This window comes from Mixophyes fleayi, chromosome 11 (assembly GCF_038048845.1).
Source record: "Mixophyes fleayi isolate aMixFle1 chromosome 11, aMixFle1.hap1, whole genome shotgun sequence".
Taxonomy (NCBI): Eukaryota; Metazoa; Chordata; class Amphibia; order Anura; family Limnodynastidae; genus Mixophyes; species Mixophyes fleayi.
The window spans coordinates 92,647,041-92,661,951 of NC_134412.1; the positions used below are offsets into that span (position 1 = coordinate 92,647,041).

Below are 14,911 nucleotides of genomic sequence, written 5' to 3' on the forward strand. Positions count from 1 at the left end.
CAGTGGGACAGATTGTTGTTTAAATAATGAATTGTTTCACTAAAATGTTTTCTTGATTTTAGAGGTTTTTTTTTATTTATTAGAACAAAAACTATTGTCTGTTTTTTGGATACTTTAAAGCCCTTCCTAAATGCTCAATATATTGAACATATTCACATAGAAATGTCATGACATTGTGTTGTGGGTGTTAAATTAGCAACTGCTATACATTATAGAACACATTTAAGACTACTAAAATGCTATTTGCATAGTAACTTGTAATATAGCAATGAAAAGACAAGACATCAGCACAGGATAAAGCTATTTTTCTTTGTATATAACGAAGTATATAGAAATATGTATAGAATTTTATATAACATTAGTATTAGATTGCAGAGGGTGCTCTCTCACAAGATAAAAGAATAAAGTAAAAAAGTATTCTCCAATAGAGGCATTCTCAGCGCCCAAAAGCTCAAAAAAACTAAAGGAATATAATACATTATATCTAAAATTTTAATTTTTTATTAATCCATTAATTAAAACCTCAAATATCCTTTATTGTATGTCGGATATTTAAAATGGCTAGTGGTCTACAGAGGAAAACAGTGGAATAAGAAGTGAAATGCATTATCCAACTGCTGGATATAGTGAACACTGAACAAGGTATTGAAATAGCAACTTATTTACAGTATAGAACAGATTTTAAAATTTTATAATTACATTTTTATATTAATTTGTGGAAGTGAGTTTTTTTGTTAGGATTTCAGCAGTTTAAAAAAAATAAAAAATAAAAAAGTTTTCAGTGATGATACAATGAAGAGGTTTATATGCCGTACATCAAAAATTTGCCAAAAGAGTAAAAGCAGGAAACATGAACATCAGAGAAAGTCGTTAATGATAAAAATAATTTTTAAATATAATTTTAATTTATGGGGGATTTTTTGCTTCACATTTATGAAACAGTCAATAAAAATAGAATAAAAACATATCTCTTTCTCTAGTCACGATAAACATACCTTTTTGGACTGAAAAAAACCAACCCGTTTTGCTTTCCATTTTAACAATACTTGTAAAATACTGGTAAAATTTAAAATGTCACTTTTTTTTATCATCATTTTTGTTTAAATGCCCAAAAATTCCTGGAATGTAATAAATATCCAAATATATATTAAGGACCCACTATATAGCCCAAATGAGTGTATTATACTGATTACATATACGTATATAGGAAATAATTTTAAAACATTAATACAATGGCACTAATTTGAAACCTCTTTATTTAAATATTTTATCTCTACTTCAGCCAATAGTTTTACAAAATACCTTTGCAAAATGCTTGCAAAATTGATCCAAGCAGGAAATGGTTAACATGTTATTTTAGAAGATAAAACAAACAAAAAAATGTTCATAAGCGGAACTAAGGCTGCAAAAATATTTTGTACGTGTTGTAAAGCAGGATTAAATGTACGGCCACATCTCTCTGAATGTCACACACCTTCCTCTCATCCATCTAATCCTGTGGTTCTGAACCTTTCATTCTCAAAATATGTTCTTGCACCCCCTTGAAAAACATGTTGAGATTTTTATATCGGGACAGTATAAATTTACTGCAAACTACATATCCATCACTACTAAGGATGCCTTTGCCACTTGTGGAAATTGTAATAACTGAAGCACCAAAATTGTTACATTTTTTTCAAATTCTATGGGGCGTATTCAATTGTTAGCGTTAACGCTAACAAACGAGCGCTCGAAAAATCTTAGCGTTAATACGGTAGTTACTCGCGGAATTTCAGCTCGCTGCTCCCTGAGCTGAAATTCCACGAGTAAACTACCGTATTAACGCTTTTTGCGTGCAATATTACCGTATAAACGGTAATATTTTTCGAGCACTCATTTTTCAGCGTTAACGCTCACAATTAAATAGCCCCCTATGGGGCATATTCAATTCTTTACTTTCCCTGCGCCGTTACAACTATTACCGTTATTACGGTAATAGTAAGCTGGATTTCAGCTCGCAGCTCCCTGAGCCGCGAGCTGAAATCCAGCAAGAAAACTACCGTAATAACGGTAATAGTGCGCTCAACACGAGATTTTTGGCTATAATGCAAACAATTGAATATGTCCCTAGGGGTAGCTTTATCAAACCTTAGAACAAAGAAAAATTGGAGGTGTTACCCATAGCAACCACTTGGATATTAATAATAATATATAGAATGTACCAGATAAATAATATCTAGAATTCGAATGGTTGCTATGGGCAACAATTCCACTTTTTCCATTATAGAAAGTTTGATAACTCTAGCCCTAGTGCGACGAATCCCAAGCCCAGAAACGGTGTCTCGCACCCCTGGTTAAGTCACTACTGGTCTTGTCGCTGACTTACCAGCCATGTGTGTGACAGAAGTATTTTGTTTTGCTCATTTACATATTTGATATTACATTACAGATAAAGAGAGAATGGTTTGTATAATAGAATTGCTCCCAGTGGCAGCAAAGACTTAGATTACTGTACATGAGATGTCACTATAAAAAGCTATTTTTTCACTTTGACACATATGAATAGATAATCCTCTCAAATGGACTTTTAAGATGACTGTTTACATTTTCCAGGTTCATTTCCAATTTAATATTTTTTCTTTTAACACAAAAATATCTGCGCTCCTAGTTTGTTTTTCATGTGGGAATACAAATTCTTGGGTTTGCAGTTACCCCATTCACATACACCATATGGACAAAAGTATTCGGACGCTTGACCATTACACCAACAGGGACTGTAATGACATTGTATTCAAATACATATACTTTGATATGGAGTTGGGCCCCCTTTTGCAGCGATAAAATCTTCCACTCTTCTTGGAAGACTTTCCACAAGATGTTGGAGTGTTTCTGTGAGAATTTCAGGGCTGTGTGCGGGCCAGTCAAGTTCTTCCACTAAATTCATCAAGCCATATCTTTGTAGTCCTTGTTTTGTGCACTGGGGCACAGTTATGTTGGAATAGTAAAGGGCCATTCCCCAAACTGTTGCCATAAAGTTGGAAGCATAGAATTGTCCAAAATGACTTGGTATGCTGAAGCATTATTGTCCTTCACTGGAGATAAGGGGCCTAGCCCAAACCCTGAAAAACAGCCCCATACCATTATACCTCCTCCACCAAACTTCAGTTGGTATAATGCAATCAGGCAGGTAACATACTCCCAACATCCACCAAACCAAGACTCGCCCGTCTGACTGCCAAACAGAGATTTGTGATTCGTCACTCCACAAAACATGTCTCCACTTCACAGTCCTGTGTCGGTGTGCTTTACACCATTCCATCCGATGCTTGGCATGCAGCTAGGAAACCCATTCCATTAAGCTCCCACTGCAGTTTTTGTGCTTACATTAATGCCAGTGGAAGTTCAGAACTCTTCAGCTATGGAATCAGCAGGGGCGTTGGCGACTTTTATGCATCATGCGTCTTTGCAGTCGTTGACCCCGCTCTGTAATTTTACATGGTCTTCCGCTTCGTGGCTGAGTTACTGTTGTTTCTAAAGGCTTATACTTTCTAATGATATCACTTACAGTTGACCGTGTAATATCCAGCAGGGATGCAATGTCACAAACCGTCTTATTGCAAATGTGGCATTACCCTGCTTGAAGTCACGGAGTTCTTCAGAACGACTCATTTTGTATCACAAATGTTTACAAATGGAGACTGCATGGCTAGGTGCTTGATGTTATACACCTCTGACAACGAGTCTTATTGAAACACTTCAATTCAATAATTAACAGGTGTGGCCAAATACTTTTGTCCATATAGTGTACCTCCCAACATGTCGGGAGCGGGACAGGGGGCAACGCCACACCACAATGGGGGCTTAGACCCAACCCCAGAGGCTGCCTAGTGCTGTAATGAAATCAGAACAGCTTCTGATTTCCATTTCATACATTATTAATATAGTAACCCTTGCCACTTCAACCTGTTGTCTCCTATAATCATAGCACATTCCCACCTTTTGAAGCTGGCTTCTGGGGAGCTGGAGGGGGAGGGCGGGGGGTTTGGTTGAATAGCGCTTCATTTTGGGTATAAAATGGCGAAATTTGCAGCATTGCATTGTAGGGGCGGGGCTTAATGTCACGATCGAGCCTTACCCCCGATATTCATATCCATTTTTTTAGGATCTGGGAGTTGTGCCTACTCTTCCGGGAGGACTCCCCGAAATTCGTGAGCCTCCTGGAAATTCTGGGAGAGTAGGCAAGTATGAATTATAGCCAGATAACAGGAAGGATTGATAACAGGATGCAATACTTATCTGGTGGAAATTATCATCCACAGGACAGAACACTATACTGCAGTCATGGCCGATCTGATGCACTTCGGGGACACATGGGTCTCCATCTAACCTTCAGAAGGGCCGCACATTACCCTTAATCTCAGTAATAAGATTAAACAATACATGTAATCAAAGTAAGAGACATCGATCTGTAATAACATCAGCAGGTATTTTATACAAGTGAAGCGCTACGGACTTTGCTGGCAGTATAGAAATAAATGTTGATTATAACAAACATCTGAGAATAGAGTAGGAAGGAGCTGAAGGCTCGGAGGGCATGTTGCACATCACTAATATACAGCATTACAGGAGTGTTACATATAAAGTGTAGATTTCCTGCACATATCTGGATGACAGGAGGCTGTAGAATGGTGGTACCTGCAACTTCACAATGTGTTATGTCTTTGGTATAGAATGGTGTCCTTGATTCTCACCGCCCCCTGGTGGCCATTTTATTCCAAGACAGACTCCTGATTAGAACTAGCCAACCTGTAGCTCTTCAATGGAACTGTGTGTGTTCCACAATGGCTGGAGATCCAAAGAACGTCTAAGTTTAATGTAACTTAAATAATGAATTGCAACTCAAAGTTTCATGTTTGTTTTTACTCCATGCTGCACTAACAATATCATATATTAATATGTCACCCTTATATTATAGACATCTGACTTCTACAATATCCAGAAACTCTCAAAATCAATATCACGTTGTATGTTACAACTGTATAACCTATTAATTACTCTGGTTGTACAAAGCTACGGCATATGTTGGCGCCATATAAATCAACGATGGTTCACGTGCATTATTTGCTGGAACCCCAGAAGAAAAGCTTCCCTGAAAATCGCAGACGTTCATTGGTGGATTTTATAAAGCGGTAGACAGTCACCTCCTTCCCCTAGTCATGTTAGGACTGTCCATCATGTTTATATGTGACCATGAGCATGCTGGGAAGTTATCTGGTTAGTTACTGCATCAATGTATCTGTGCAGGACTCCCACCTCCTGATACGTTGTTATGTGCTGTATATGAAAGATCTAGGTCCTAGTATACAGCACATTACAACGTATGGGGGAGACAGGAAACCTGCGTGTTACCAGGCACTCTGCGGCAGGGAGATGAGGACATGACAGCTCCACCCTCGATTTTTATGCTCGCAGCTAGTTTGTGCTGGTTTCTCTGAAATCATTGCACAGTGGGAGTGATGTATAACTGCATCAATTAGCAGTGTACAGCATCCGTACACCGCCATACCTCCGCCCCTGTATAAAGATATACTAACAACAGAATTGTGTAATGATCCTCTCTAGCGGTCGCCCACGCCAATGAAGAGATTCACTGGCTTTCTCCGGCATAACCTTCCCCCCGTAAGGACCCTTCTTCTGCTATCGCAATCTCAGAGTATTCGATATTCCATGAAAAAAATGCTTACAAAAGTCTAAATCAGTGTCAGCAAATGTGTGATCTGGCAGCAAGAGGTTTTCTATCTGTGCAATAAGCGGCTGAAGAAAATCAGCGGTACTAGACCCCCTATAATTACAACCAGTGTTCGCAATGCCCAGACAAGGCTTTGTAACAGGTAAGTCAAGACCAAAAACAAGGGTCACCATGTAATTTACAGGGGGTTCCCATTAAATAACAAAATCATTTTGCAACCTTATTTGTGTACTAACAACTAATATTCCTATTACTCAAGTTGTAATATTATCTTGTAATAGTTCCTATTCTTCAATTCATTAGATCTGTTTACATATACTTAATTTGTAGACAACAGTAAAATAGTTAAAAGTAAATTATTGCTGAAAACTGAGCAGCAGGTGTTGAAATTTGGATTTGGCTGAAACAGGATTAGAGCCCCCCAAAATAGAAGATCCAGTTTGTCCCGATTCCCCTTAACTGATACTGCCCCACTCCCTCGCTGCATCCCTGTGAGATGAAAGGTCACGCTTGGGCGTGGACTGAGCAGAGAATGCGCTGGTACCAGCAACAGCCACAAAGGAATGACGTTTGATTGACATGTCAAGGAGGCTCCATATGTACTGGTACCAGCACATTCTCGCAGTTATATATCACTCCCACTGTGCAATGATTTCAGAGAAACCAGCACAAACTAGCTGCAGGCATTAAAGCCGAGGGTGGAGCTGTCATGTCCTAAATATATGGCCCATAACAGCTTCTGGCTTTATTTTTGTTAGAAAGAGATTAAACAAAAAAAAAAAAAAAAAAAAAGGTACATAAAAACCATGATTGCCTTCAATAGTAGATACATCATATTTAGGGGAGATATGCACACACAGATAGGACCAACACAACCAATCAATTCTTAAGAATAAATGCAAGCCAATAGTGTTGTCAGATTATCATTTCATACTAAGCTCAATACAATTTGCAAGGTCAGTAAGTTGCAGAGAGAGTAAGGAGTGTTTCTACTGGAGTGATTTTATACTTCAGCTGCTGTATCTAGCGTTCTGATAGGACCTCCCTGTTCCCTTATTTGCAGTGTTTAGTCTATTTATTATAGCTGTACTGCTGAGGTTCCCTTTACTAATAAATGTAAAGAAATGTTCCACCCAAAATTAAAAAATGTCCCTTGGACAAGACATTCACCAGGGGCCCCATTGCCTCTCCCAAAAAAGTACAAACATTGCAAAGAGCGCATTTAAGACCAATATAATTTTATTTTAAATCTTTAACCTACACCCAAAAAGTAAATTACTTGTTTTAGGTGGGGTTGTTCCGCAAAACTGTATAATGAAAACATTACTGTTTAAACAGCGTATTCAGTAGGACATACTGTGTGTGTGTGTGGATATATATATATATATATATATATATATATATATATATATATATATATATATCTATCTATCTATCTATCTATCTATCATATAAATGCTTAGTGGCGTGTGTTAGTCTGTCTGTGGAAAAAATAAAACCAAGCTGCAGCGCCACCTGCTGGGTGGAGTTATACACTGACCTACTAAATTCTTAGTGTGTGTGAAAAAAAAAATATCAGAAAGGGCTGAAATTTGTTATACTAAGATGTTTTTAATTTGTTAATTTAATTTGTTAATTGTTAAAAGTGTTTATAAAGATTTAAAAAAAATCTATATATATTTCTTGAAGGAGAAGTGACAGTGGGGAGTGGCTAGTGGTTGCCGGGGGTGACAGTGGGGAGTGGTTGGTGGTTGAGGCCTGGGCTATGGCCCAAATGCATGACAAGAACCTTTTTAACACCTTAAGTAGCTTGATTTGACTAGAATGCATGAGTATCATGCACGGGTTAACTTGTGTGTATATATATATATATAGTTGTTACTGGATGTAAAAGTTACATTCAGTTAAAATGTATGTAAATACTGTACTTTATTAGGATATGTGACGTTAGCTCAGAGACCCATACTCTAAACAATATCACTTACCTTGAACCCTCAGTGATGTCTAATATGATAATAAGCCACACGACAGCTATATTATCCCAAATGTAAACATGCACCAATCAGAACCAGTTTCTCTTAGGTCCAGAGTTACCGTTATATTTTGAGAACAGGAACTCGAGATCTGCAGTAAATTGTACTTTTACATACTGATATAGTTTGCAATAAGCCCAAATAAGCAATAAATTGACACCTCTCCCCCACAGTACATTTGTTGAGGGAATCAGTTACTGTGCATCATTCATTTCCATACTTAATTCTCTAGTGCAGGCCTGGCCAACCTGTGGCTCTCCAGGTGTTGTGAAACTACAAGTCCCAGCATTCTCTGCCAGCTATCGAATGACTATCTACTAACAAAGCATATTGGAACTCACAACAAGCAGGTTTGCCAGGCCTGCTCTAGTGAAACATTATGATCTTGGTAAGAGATTTATATACAAACAAAATATACAATTCATGGCACTTACCCACTCTGAAGACCAGTAAGGATCTCTGTGTGCAGGACTTTAGACACAAGCCTCCGGAAATACTTCATTTGAAAGACCTAATGTTAAAAACACAGACATGCAATGACCTTATATTGTTAGACATTCGTCCATCATTGTCATAGATTAATCCTCATAATCCCCAATCACATTAACCAGAAGGCGGCAAAAACCCAAATAAAAACAATGTTCAAAAGGAAAACAATACAAACTTCTTGTCTCCATACCGGGAATCAGACTGCTGTCTGGATCAACACACGGTCATGTATGTCTATTAATGCCATAGTCATGCATGTCCCACGTCACTATAAAGAAGTACAGTAATTTCTCAAATATATTTTCTTCGATACCTTTGATTGTTGCTGGAATGTAGGGAGAGTTTGCAATGATGCGTAATGTGACAAGTGATATAACAAAGTATAGTATGTGGTTAACAGCTAGGCTAGTTAATTCAAATTTATACAGTATTATATGGTTAGGGATATAATGGTTGACCTAATAATACTGTCTACATTTTAATTGTCAACCTACTAATTCTGTCTACATTCTAATTATCGACCTAATAATACTGTCAGTCCTTATTGTCGACTTTCCAACCCTGTCTATATTGTATTATGGTGCCGACTGTATAAACCTCGATCAAGTAACTGTCAAACATATGTATCACACCCCAAAGTATTAGGATTATGGATTATGTCCCGGATAAGGAGGGTGCAAGTTTGTGGCTTTTAAGTTGGGAATTGATGCAGAACGTGATGACCTCAAGGGATTTGTACAGACAGATTTCTTAAATATTATAAAATATCATTAATCCACAAGATCTGAGCCGGTACCTGGAACTCTGTAATCTTCTTGTCTGCAGGGATTTAGGCCTCAAATCTTCTGCATGGAAATGTGTCCATTTCTGTATGACGTGACCGTAAATTTCTATCAGAGATGACAACGAAACACAAAGTCCTTAAACAGTTTTGTTTTTTTGTTTCGCTAACAGACATCGTTTTTCCCCCCCATAATTTTATAGATGTTTTATATACAACTGGGTGCTGACTGGAGGAGTAGGTATAATATTCCCTTACCTGTGTCCCCTTCTTTTTCCTATAACATTTCTTCATTTAATTTCTTTAAAGACACAAGTCCTTTTGATTATCTACTGTAACCACGGTACAAAGCATTATTGTGCTTTAGACTATATTGGCCATGAATGTATTTATACAGAGTATCAATATCTCCATTTAAACAGTTTGCTTTTCTGAAATAAAATGTTACCTTAGGCCTCAATGGGAAAGCATGACATTTAAAAAAAAGCCCTTTTATGTAAATGGGAATAACCTTGTTCTATTTTACAAAAACTAAAAAAGTGCTCGGAAAACCACACAAGCTTCAGGTGCATGATAAACATACAGACCCCCGGCTATGGTGTCATCAAGATGCTGCCAGCCATTCCTGGATCTGGGGAGGTATCAGGAACCAGATCCAACAGTCCCAACAATAGGCGCGATTATACAAGGTATTTGTTAGGAAATACAACCAGGCACGTAATACATGGAAAATAAATGTATCCAACAAAGTATGTCTATGTCATTCATTCAAATGTGTTTACAAGTTAAAGGGATATTATTTCCTGTTTGCACTTGTCTATTGTAAATATTACATGTATAAAAATTTTTGTTAGAAAACTTTACCTAGCTACTTTAAAGGTGTAAGTGTACTTAGAGCTCACTGCCCAGTAGAGTTACCATTATTGGTCTTCTTTTCCCTATAATACCCTAATCTCCTCCCTGAGCCATTGTGTCAGTCTTATTCAGGGGTGATTATCCTCTAACAATAGTTAACTTGTGGCATGGGCTCAGTGGTAAGGGATAGATGTGTGATATCATCTGGATATGATGTCATTGTGGATTTATGGCCAAGTGCAGAGAGGTCCCAAAATATGACGGAGAGAAAATAAAAATATGACTGGCATATACATTCCACAGGTCTAGGCACAACTAATCTGGTAAAGTATTTAGGTTCTTGTTCCCTTAGGGTCCAGTGACCCTATATACAATAAAAGGAAAAGGACATTTCCAATAAACGAGGCAGACATGCAATCCCCTTAATAAACCCATATTATAGTGGTCAGAGAATTCACTATATAACCTGTAGTTTATTGTTTTTTCCCCACAAAGGAATGTAGATATAACATACTTAAAACACACTCATCTTTTATTAATAATAATAATGTAGACACAGCTACACACAGAGGTTCCTGTTTTACTCCTGAATGTGCCAGGGATCATTTTATTAACAGCTCGAAACAAAACTGTTGCCAGGTTGCACAAAGCACCTCAGGCTCTGAATGCTGAGCCAACACAGCAATGTGCTAATGACTGGAGAACATGTGTCTTATACGCCATGTCATTGATAGTGACCGGCCAATGTGTTAATGCATAACTGTGACTTAATACATGTTGGTAACACTGTCAGTCCCTGACTTGTCATCTGTTCATTATTGTCCAGGGTCAATAACAAGGCTTTATATATTTGCCCCTGGAAAACTGTATTCCTAGAAATGTTTCTTTTTTCATTATTAGTAAAAGTAATTCTCATAATCTATTCCTGTTCTGAGCCTTACAAGTTAATATTTATTAAAGTGTTCAAAAATACATAATCAGGTCCAGCATATAAAATGTGGTGGGAGATGTAGTGCATATAGATCCACCGGGACAGTATTGCATGTTATGTGCTTAGATGCAGAAACTCATTAGCCATCCGTCACAGGAAATGATTATATCACATATGATCTCTTCTACTAAACGGTGTGTGGCTACTGGGGAAGGATAAGGCTACAAGGCAAGGGGGGGGGGGGGCAAGAGCACAAGACATAAAGGTAGAGGAGACAGGGTGGAAAATAGAGGCAGGGGAGAAAGGTGAGGGGTGTGCAGAAAACAAATGGAGAAAATAAGGGCAGGCATGGGGTAAGGGGCAGAGGGTGACAGATGAAGCATGGGAGCAGCTGGAAGAAGAGACACGGGAAAAGGAAGGGGGTGCATACACAAGTCATGGGGCAGAGGAAACAAGTGAGGAGTGACAAATAAGATTCTGGAGCAACAGACACATGAGTGAAACAAAAGGGCTATTCGTACCACAAGGGGGCAGTGAAAGGCAGTGATGGAGCACGGGAGTAGCTAGAAGTCATTTCCAGGCCTAGTAAATTTTGGAGCATAATGCAAAAAGCAAGAAATTTGGAGCTTCACCCAATTAAATTCTTCCCTTTTCACTCTCCCGATGAGTACAAAATAAAAGGTGAATTTTCACACCCATATTATTTACCTATACAATCGAGTAGCTGCCAAAAGTCCTATTTAATTTATTACATACATAACTTTGTTATGCGTGCATCACACCGAGAGTGGCACGAGTCACATTCAGGGACAGCAGGATTCAATACATATTAGTGTATGATTAAAGCCCATTTGGACTTGAATGCCACTGCCCCTGAATCTATACAATAGAAAAATCTATTGATTTGTGCAGCAGGGACTTGGTGGCCTTTAAGCAGCCCTTATACTGTAGAGGGGCACCAGGATTACATGTGTCCTACATATCTACCTGGTGAGATGGCAGCCACCTGGGCCAATCACTGCTACCAAAACATGAAAGAAGTATCTGGTAGGATGGGGCCCACTGGACATAACAGCTGGGTGCTGTCTCACCATACCTTACATTTAACAAATGGCAGATTCCCTGCTACAATGTCCCCCTGAAATAGATGCAGAAAATTGCCTGGGACTCATGTCTGCCAATTTATGCTAAAGTTGCACATAAAACTTTCAGTTTCACTACCAAGTTTCCAGCTCACCAAACCGTGCACTTTTTTTAATTAGGGAAATATCAACACCCATGACAATCCGATTCCTGACAAGTCAGGCTGACAGCATTTGGCTTGGCTGGATTCTCAAGCTCATTTCTGATAGTATCTCCAACTCTTTGTGCTCCCCTTGGGCTCTGGAGCCTCCTTCTCAGAACTCAGGCTGGCTCTGGTATCCGATATTCAGCTAAAGTAATTAGCTCTGTCCACGAATTTCAGTTGAAAGAGAACGGTAGCACGTCTTGAAAGTAACCTTCTCTTATCAAAAGAAGTTTTAATTTCCTGGATACTGGGATGGGTATTTAAATTAGAGATGGGCGGGTCCGGTTCTCCGAGAACCGAACCCACCCGAACTTTGGGTATCCGAGTACCGAGCTGAGCAGCTCGGTACTCTCCCGCCCATTCCGAATCCAAATCGAGGCCGAACGTCATTGTGACGTCGTCGGATCTCGGGGCTCGGTTCTCGCGATACTTCAACTTTATAAATACACGCCTCCACAGCAATCCATCGCCATTTGACAGAGGGAGAGAGCAGGGTGTAGTCATAGGCTAATTAGAGCAGAGACAGAGAATACAATATTGTTCTTGTAATTGCTCTAACCAAAATCGCTAGTGCAGAGAGGAGGATAGAGGTTTATTATTTTTTCTTCATATTTGGCACTCCCCAGCGCTTTTGGGGTGTCCCCCATAATTCTGCATAAATATTTCTGGCTGTCAAAAGTCATATCTGTCAGCAGTATCTACTAAATAATTTTTAGCACTAATCAGTGCTTTTGGGGTGTCATCCCTAATTGTGCATTAATATTTCTGGCTGTCAAAAGTCATATCTGTCAGCAGTATCTACTAAATAATTTTTAGCACTCCTCAGTGCTTTTGGGGTGTCCTCCCTAATTGTGCATTAATATTTCTGGCTGTCAAAAGTCATATCTGTCAGCAGTATCTACCAAATAATTTTTAGCACTCCTCAGTGCTTTTGGGGTGTCCTCCCTAATTGTGCATTAATATTTCTGGCTGTCAAAAGTCATATCTGTCAGCAGTATCTACCAAATAATTTTTAGCACTCCTCAGTGCTTTTGGGGTGTCCTCCCTAATTGTGCATTAATATTTCTGGCTGTCAAAAGTCATTTCTGTCAGCAGTATCTACTAAATAATTTTTAGCACACCTCAGTGCTTTTGGGGTGTCCTCCCTAATTGTGCATTAATATTTCTGGCTGTCAAAAGTCATATCTGTCAGCAGTATCTACTAAATAATTTTTAGCACTCCTCAGTGCTTTTGGGGTGTCCTCCCTAATTGAGCATTAATATTTCTGGCTGTCAAAAGTCATAACTGTCAGCAGAATCTACTAAATAATTTTTAGCACTCCCCAGTGGTTTGCGCTCAGAATGGATTCAAAGCAGTCCACATATGGTCTGAATGAGCAACCAGGTTCTGTCACCAGTCCTGATGTCAGTGTTCCCAGTACGTCATCTGGCCAAGGCGATGTCAAACAACAGAGTGTTTTCAAATTAGTGCAAAAACCAAAAAAAAAAATTACTGTATTGAAGCGAAAAAGAAGTGTAACTGAGCAAAAGTTAAGTGACGATAAAAAAAAAATTGCAAGCATGCCATTCTACACACGCAGTGGCAAAGAGAGAATGAGGCCTTCACCTTTGGCTATTAGTGGCAGATCCCAAAAAGTTACCCAGCCTACAATTGGTGCACAACTACTGTTACGCGTCAAAGCCGAGCTGCAAGATAACAGTGAGGTATTACAGGAGAATATTTGCTCTGATTCACAAATGACAACAATCCCTGTGGAGAGTCCATCCAACAGTGGGATGTCTAATCGTGAGCATTCTGCTGATGTGTGCCTTAATAGCCCGAGTGTAGCCGGTGATACCCAAATTGAGGATGCCACTTTGGAATTAGAAGAGGATGAGGGGGAGATTTGTGTAGGCGACGAGGGCGCTAATGATGATGTTGATGATTATGATGCAGACAAATACCAAATTGCCTTTCTCAATTTCTATTTATATTCTAGATTATATAACGGCTGAATAGTTTTCTATTTTACTCCTAGTGGAGAGAGGATCTGATGCAGACAGATACCAAACTGCCTTTATCCATTTCAATTTATATTGTACAGTCTATAATGGCTGAATTTTTTAGTATTTTATACAAGTGGAGGGGGGCCTAGAGAGACAGAAACCAAACTGGCTTTCTCCATGTCAATTAATATTGTACAGTCTATAATGGCTGAATTTTTTGGTATTTTATACAAGTGGAGGGGGGCCTTGAGAGACAGAAACCAAACTGGCTTTTTCCATTTCTTTACATATTTAACTATAAGTGTAGGGTGTAATATACATTCAAAGACGATGGCTGCATTGCCAATATGCATAGATGGAGAGGAAGACAATCTGTTTTGTGTGTAGAATAGGCCTACCAACGAAGAATTAAACTGTTTTTTTGGATGATTTATTACCTCAACAATTAGATTACTTGTCTCTAAAACAGTTGGAGCACTAAATTGGGTTAATTTAGGCCCAAAAACATGGATTTTCCCAAAAAATAGCAAAACAAAAACAAACAAAACCAAAACCAAAACACGCAATGGCGGTTTTGCAAAACCAAAACCAAAACCAAAACACGACGGTAATCCAGATCCAAAACCGAATCCAAAACCAAAACACGGGGGTCAGTGACCATCTCTAATTTAAATAGTCCAGTCCTGCTACTACTATACAAAACTGCCACAAAAATAGTACGCTTCCACATCATTAAGGGATTTCACTCATGTATTTAAGGGTGTTATATTGTATAATCCTTCCCACTGTGTCAATTATGAGGATATAATAAGTTACTGAG

At 38.7% G+C, this 14,911-nt stretch overlaps 1 long non-coding RNA gene across 4 annotated transcripts in view; it reads right to left on the reverse strand.

The window, feature by feature from the left end:
* The window catches only part of LOC142107138 (uncharacterized), a 30,746-nt gene extending 18,381 nt beyond the window's left edge, over nt 1-12,365 (reverse strand). For 3 of the 4 annotated variants that reach the window (XR_012679881.1, XR_012679882.1, XR_012679879.1), the window contains exons 1-2: nt 9,047-12,365; nt 8,196-8,272 (exon numbers count right to left, since the gene is read on the reverse strand). This is a non-coding gene — a long non-coding RNA (uncharacterized LOC142107138). The remainder of the gene's footprint in view (nt 1-8,195; nt 8,273-9,046) is intronic. The other variant, XR_012679880.1, reaches the window with a different exon arrangement.
* Nucleotides 12,366-14,911: the final 2,546 nt, after the last annotated feature.